The following is a 5,564-nucleotide window of genomic DNA, read 5'->3' on the forward strand; positions in this document are numbered from 1 at the left end:
AGTAGGTTCACTCATGTCTGGAGCTCTGAAAAAGGAAACCCAGGCAGACCTGCAGCTTGAGATCAGGGTGCGGTGTGTAACAAGGGTATGTGTGGTACTGAGTTTCTCCTGTGAGATCGCTTAGGCAATGGGCCGGTTAGTCCTAAACAGGTGTCTTTTTGGCAGCTCATCCGGGTTTCACTTCAGGTTAATAATTACTCCGAAATTACGAAATTGGATGCTGCTGCGGTTTCGATAGTGACAAATAAATGTTAGGCTATCGTGACGAGGTGGCCGAGTGGTTAAGGCGATGGACTGCTAATCCATTGTGCTCTGCACGCGTGGGTTCAAATCCCACCCTCGTCGGATCCTTTTGTTTTAGCGTTGTAAGTGTTTTTTAAAATCTCATTCATACACTTGCTGTACATTCCAATGAGAAGGAAAATGTAAGGTTTTCAAACCTTGAGAGAATGCACAGGCCTGGCCACCTTGCGTAGTACAGCAGAAAATGTCCTCTTGTGAGTAGGTCGGACAGCTGTTCGATCAAAGTGACCGCGAAAGATGGCATAGAGTGAGGGGGCCGATATCGGAGAAGGAGTGTTAAGGCTGCTACATCCGTTTTTAGGCTGATGCTTAAGTTGTCTACTTCCGGGAGGGTAAGGGAAGATGTAGAGATAAAGTTGAGGCGTTTTGATATTATGGCTGCCAACCCACCCCCAGGGCGATTTCCAAAACGATCAGCATGGAGGATGTAGTAGTCTGGGGGGAGGGCCGCCAGAATGTCAGGGAGACAATCTGTAGTCAGCCAGGTTTCTGTGAGCAGGAGTACATCTGGTTTCTCATTAGGGAGGAGGATATATATGTCGGCTTGGTGTTTTACCAGGGAGCGGGTGTTCAGATATAACACCCGGATCGAGGTGTCGCTCCTGACCGGTTTGGCGGGGGGAGTGCTCCAGCTAGGGGGGCCTAGGTCTGAGCGGGTGAAGCCGGCTGTGGTGATGAGTCTGATGGTGGTGGGAGAGGGTGAGAGGTTTGGGAGTTGTAGTTCTCTGAGGGAGTCGGCCGAGTAAGAAATGAAATAGCCGGCATGGCTGGCCCCTAGGCCCGGCCTGGCGCGAACGGGCGCAGACGGGCTTGCCTTTGGCGCGCCCGCTGCGCTCGTATGCTGCGCGTCCGAGAGATGCTTATTGTTATAGGGGGGGATCGGGGCGTGGCCTCATGGTAGTGGGCATGGCCTGTTGGCTATGGGGTAATGGCGGCAAAGATGTTTGTAACCCGCGACAGCGCTAATATCCGCTGTGGGGGGATGTCCAGCGCGTTACTTAGCGGGGAGAAGTGCCCATGGAGAAGGAATCAGGCAAGTGCACCAAACAAATTCAAATGCAATTTTTTAAAAACAGTCGAGCGTTTCTCCCGGCTTCCGCCTCAGGAGATCAGTGTCCTCTGCCTCGCGCTAGTGATCAGCGCAACTTCAGTAGCTTCGTCGTGGAGGGGGCGTGGCCTCACGGTAATGGGCGTGGCCTGTGGGCTATGGGGTAATGGCGGTAAAGATGTTTGTAACCGGCGACAGCGCTAATATCCGCTGCGTGGGGATGTCCAGCGCGTTACTTAGCGGGGAGAAGTGCCCAGGGAGAAGGAATCAGGCAAGTGCAACAAACAAATTCAAATGCAATTTTTTAAAAACAGTCGAGCGTTTCTCCCGGCTTCCACCTCAGGAGATCAGTGTCCTCTGCCTCGCGCTAGTGATCAGCGCGGCTTAAGTAGCTTCGGCGTGGAGGGGGCGTGGCCTCACGGTAGTGGGCGTGGCCTGTGGGCTATGGGGTAATGGCGGCAAAAATGTTTGTAACCCGCGACAGCGCTAATATCCGCTGCGCGGGATGTCCAGCGCGTTATTTAGCGGGGAGAAGTACCCAGGGAGAAGGAATCAGGCAAGTGCAACAAACAAATTCAAATGCAATTTTTTAAAAACAGTCGAGCGTTTTTCCCGGCTTCCGCCTCAGGAGATCACAAGGATTACAATTTATGAACAGCAGGTAACAAAAGGATCTCTGTGTTAAAAGCAGTAACCTGCTTTACTATCTACATGAAAGAAAAATCTGACCTCTACATTAACCTTATACTACTTTAATTTAAATCTGAGACTTCACAAATCACAGATCTCTCCAACAAATGTGTTAAATGCCAGAGTTATCTCACTGTGCCTATTTGTGTTTCAAGAAACAGAAATGTAAGGAAATCTGGGTGATGGCCCATGAGGTAGCGAATGTCAGCAAGCGGTGCACATACATCATGGGAAAGCCAGTCCATTGAACATGCGAGAATTGAATGTCCAGTCCATAGCTTACAAATATTCCTAAAAAATAAATAGGAGGGGCTCAGAGATACTCGTAATGGGTTCATGGACATTTCCCAAAACAGAAAACAACCATTACAACGCACTACCTTTACAGCGCAGCTGTTACAACGTATGCAGTTATTACAACACATATTACTACAACACATACCATTACAATACATGCCATTACAACACATTATAAGGTAAGTAATGGAGATGTTTTAGTTTTAGGGTGGGTATGGGTTTTTTGGTACATGGAAATAGTAATTTTAACCCCTACACTATCCAACAATAACCCTACTTTTGCACTCACTGGGGTGGGAATGGTAAATTTTACCCGTACACTATCCAACACTTACCCCACTGTTACCCTAAAAGTATTATGCATTTTAATGGCATGCGTTGTAATGGTATGCATTGTAATTGTAGGCTTTGTAATGGTTGTTTCTAAAAATGCATTGTAATGGCACGTGTTGTAAAATCATGCATAAGCAAAGGTAGTTGTGCTGTAAATCTGCGATCTGACTGGCCCCTTAGTCTAGCGTGGAGGCTGATTGCTGCAAGATGGCCCGAAATCCAAGAATGACTCTTCCCATTGTCTTTAGCCCACAATATGAAAGACTGTACTCTGATTTCTAAGGAAGACCCGCCTTCTTCTTAGGCTCCCACCACTGAACAACATTTTTGAACGCAGGACCTATATCTCTTGTTTGTCCCGGGCGCTAGTGATAACTCACCGAGCCCCCTCGGTCGATTTTCCACTTTAACAGGAACCAAAGGTGTGCCAGGAAAGGGGTCCCCTCCTCTCTCGCCACGCCTCCCAGAACCGGGGCCACTGAAAATGAGAGAGAGCATCAGCCGCTGTGTTCTGCACACCCTGAATGTGTCGCACCCTGCATTCAACATTATTGTACAGACACGGCCGCACCAACTCCCTCAAAAGCACAACACCAGGGGGCAACTTGGTGACTGGGAGTTAATGCCTGCACTATCGCCAGATTGTCGGACCACAAGAGGACCCTCTTAGCCGCCAGTACCACAGGCCACAAGGGGAATGCCACCACAATCGGGAACAACTCTAACACTGTGATCTTGACCGTGATCTTTTTCTTGTGCCAGGTATTGGGCAATTTCTCTGCATACCATTCCCTGTCTAAAATGGCCCGGAATCCTTCTCTGCCTGATGCGTCTGTATATAGGGCTAGGTCCGGGCTGCCTGCCCATCGAGAACTCCAAATTACTAAGCCGTCAAAATTGGCCAGGGACTACGCCCACATGGCCAGGTCATGTCTCATGCCTTTGCTTAATTTCACCATGTGGTGCTTCTTTGTGACCTTGGCAGTGGCCCTGGCTAACCTTCTGGCAAACACCCTACCCGCTGAAATGACCCTGGCTGCAAAATTCAGTTGCCCCAGGAGGCTTTGGATGCATTCAAAGGTGGCCCTGTCCTGCCCAACCACAGACTGTATGTGTTGTGCTAGGTCAAAACCTTGTCTGTCGGCAATCTGGACTCCCCTGCGATGGCATCAAGCTCGATCCCAAGAAAAGTTAAAACCTGCACCAGACCCACAGTTTTACCTGGCACGAGGGGGACCCCCAAGTGACCGGCCAATTGCTTGCGTCAGGGTAAAGGACAAAGAGGCCGCCAGGTGGGAGGGGGAGGCATATATACCTCTCCCCTTCCCCCACCTCGGCCGGAAGTGACGCACAGGACCCTGAAGGGGCCACTGGACAGGCTGTCCAGTGTGAAGCGACACAGGCCAAGGCTAAGCGTGCAAGTGGGTGAAAGTGGAAACTGGTCCAGCCATATTTCAGAGTCTTGTTCTGTGGTCACGCCTCAGAAGGAGGTTCACTCATGTCTGGAGCTCTGAAATAAGAAACCCAGGCAGACCTCCAGCTTGAGATCAGGGTGCGGTGTCTAACAAGGGTATGTGTGGTACTGACTTTTTCCTGTGAGATCGCATAGGCACTGGGACGGTTAGTCCTAATCAGGTGTCTTTTTGTCAGCACATCCGGGTTTTACTTCAGGTTAATAATTACTCAGAAATTACGAAATTGGATGATGCTGGGGTTTTGATAGTGACAAATAAAGGTTAGGCTGTTGTGACGAGGTGGCCGAGTGGTTAAGGCGATGGACTGCTACTCCATTGTGCTCTGCACGCGTGGGTTCAAATCCCACCCTCGTCGGATCCTTTTGTTTTAGCGTTGTAAGTGTTTCTTAAAATCTCATTCATACACTTGCTGTACATTCCAATGAGAAAGAAAATGTAAGGTTTCCAAACCTCGACAGAATGCACAGGCCTGGCCACCTTGCGTATTACAGCAGAAAATGTCCCCTTTTTATCTGCTCTAATACAAGGGTCACTGTCACTGGCCACGGACCGACCTTTACAACCCTCCTGGTAAATTTTAACACTCAACACATTCTAAAGTGGTGGAGCACTTGCTTACAGGGTGCCATTGAATTAAATGATTAACCCTGGAGTTTTTACCACAACAGTGTCAAGCTGAAAGTAAATTCCTCTCTCTCCAGCAGGCGGGAAAATATCCCCTCAAGGAATTCGCCTCACCTCTTGTTTGTGGCTCAGGGGGGCCAAGCTTCAGGTGTAAGTAAAATCTATAGAAATCGCTGACCAAGGACAAGATTTGCATAGGTAAAATGCAATAGCTTTGATGCCAGTTTATAAAATAAAATCAGATACATTTTTGGAGCGTGGTTTTCATTGGTGCAGCAGGTACAGTGGCACCGGGGCCTAGAGTCAGGAGGGCCCTACTGAATCTTGATTCATGCTGCATTTTTTAAATCAAACAGCTTCCTTGCCCATCACATATTGGCGACGCTATTGACTGATTTAAGTAAAATATTTTTTCAGGCAAAACTGATGTGTTCTGTTGCCTCTCAGCCTGTATGACATGCACTTGTGCAGACAACAGACCAGGGCACAAGTCGGGGGTACACAAAGGTACACAGTGTCCCACCACTATTTTCACAGGGTGAACGCTGTCCACCCCGCCAAGAAGTTGGGCCCCACAGAAATATGTTGGACCTGCCCCGGATTAAGACACCGGGAAACGATCAGCAGCTCTTGTACGTTGTCTGCTCTTAACTCCCAGCAGCAGCATGAAGGCAGCGAGGAAGCTTTTTTTTCACCTTCAGCTGGGCCGAAGTGAAGGGGCCATCAGGCCTCCTTATGTTTGAATATCCTGACTGGAGGCAGCCTGGGACCTCACACTTAAATGTCAATGCCAT

General features: G+C 49.0%; 2 non-coding genes across 2 annotated transcripts; both read left to right on the forward strand.

Moving 5' to 3' along the window:
- Positions 1-263: 263 nt before the first annotated feature.
- On the forward strand, positions 264-345 carry TRNAS-GCU (transfer RNA serine (anticodon GCU)). Its single transcript has one exon. It is a non-coding gene; the product is annotated as a tRNA-Ser (tRNA).
- Positions 346-4,419: 4,074 nt separating this feature from the next.
- Positions 4,420-4,501, forward strand: TRNAS-GCU (transfer RNA serine (anticodon GCU)). Its single transcript has one exon. It is a non-coding gene; the product is annotated as a tRNA-Ser (tRNA).
- The last annotated feature ends 1,063 nt before the right edge of the window (positions 4,502-5,564 follow it).

This window comes from Lissotriton vulgaris, chromosome 12 (genome assembly GCF_964263255.1).
Source record: "Lissotriton vulgaris chromosome 12, aLisVul1.2, whole genome shotgun sequence".
Taxonomy (NCBI): Eukaryota; Metazoa; Chordata; class Amphibia; order Caudata; family Salamandridae; genus Lissotriton; species Lissotriton vulgaris.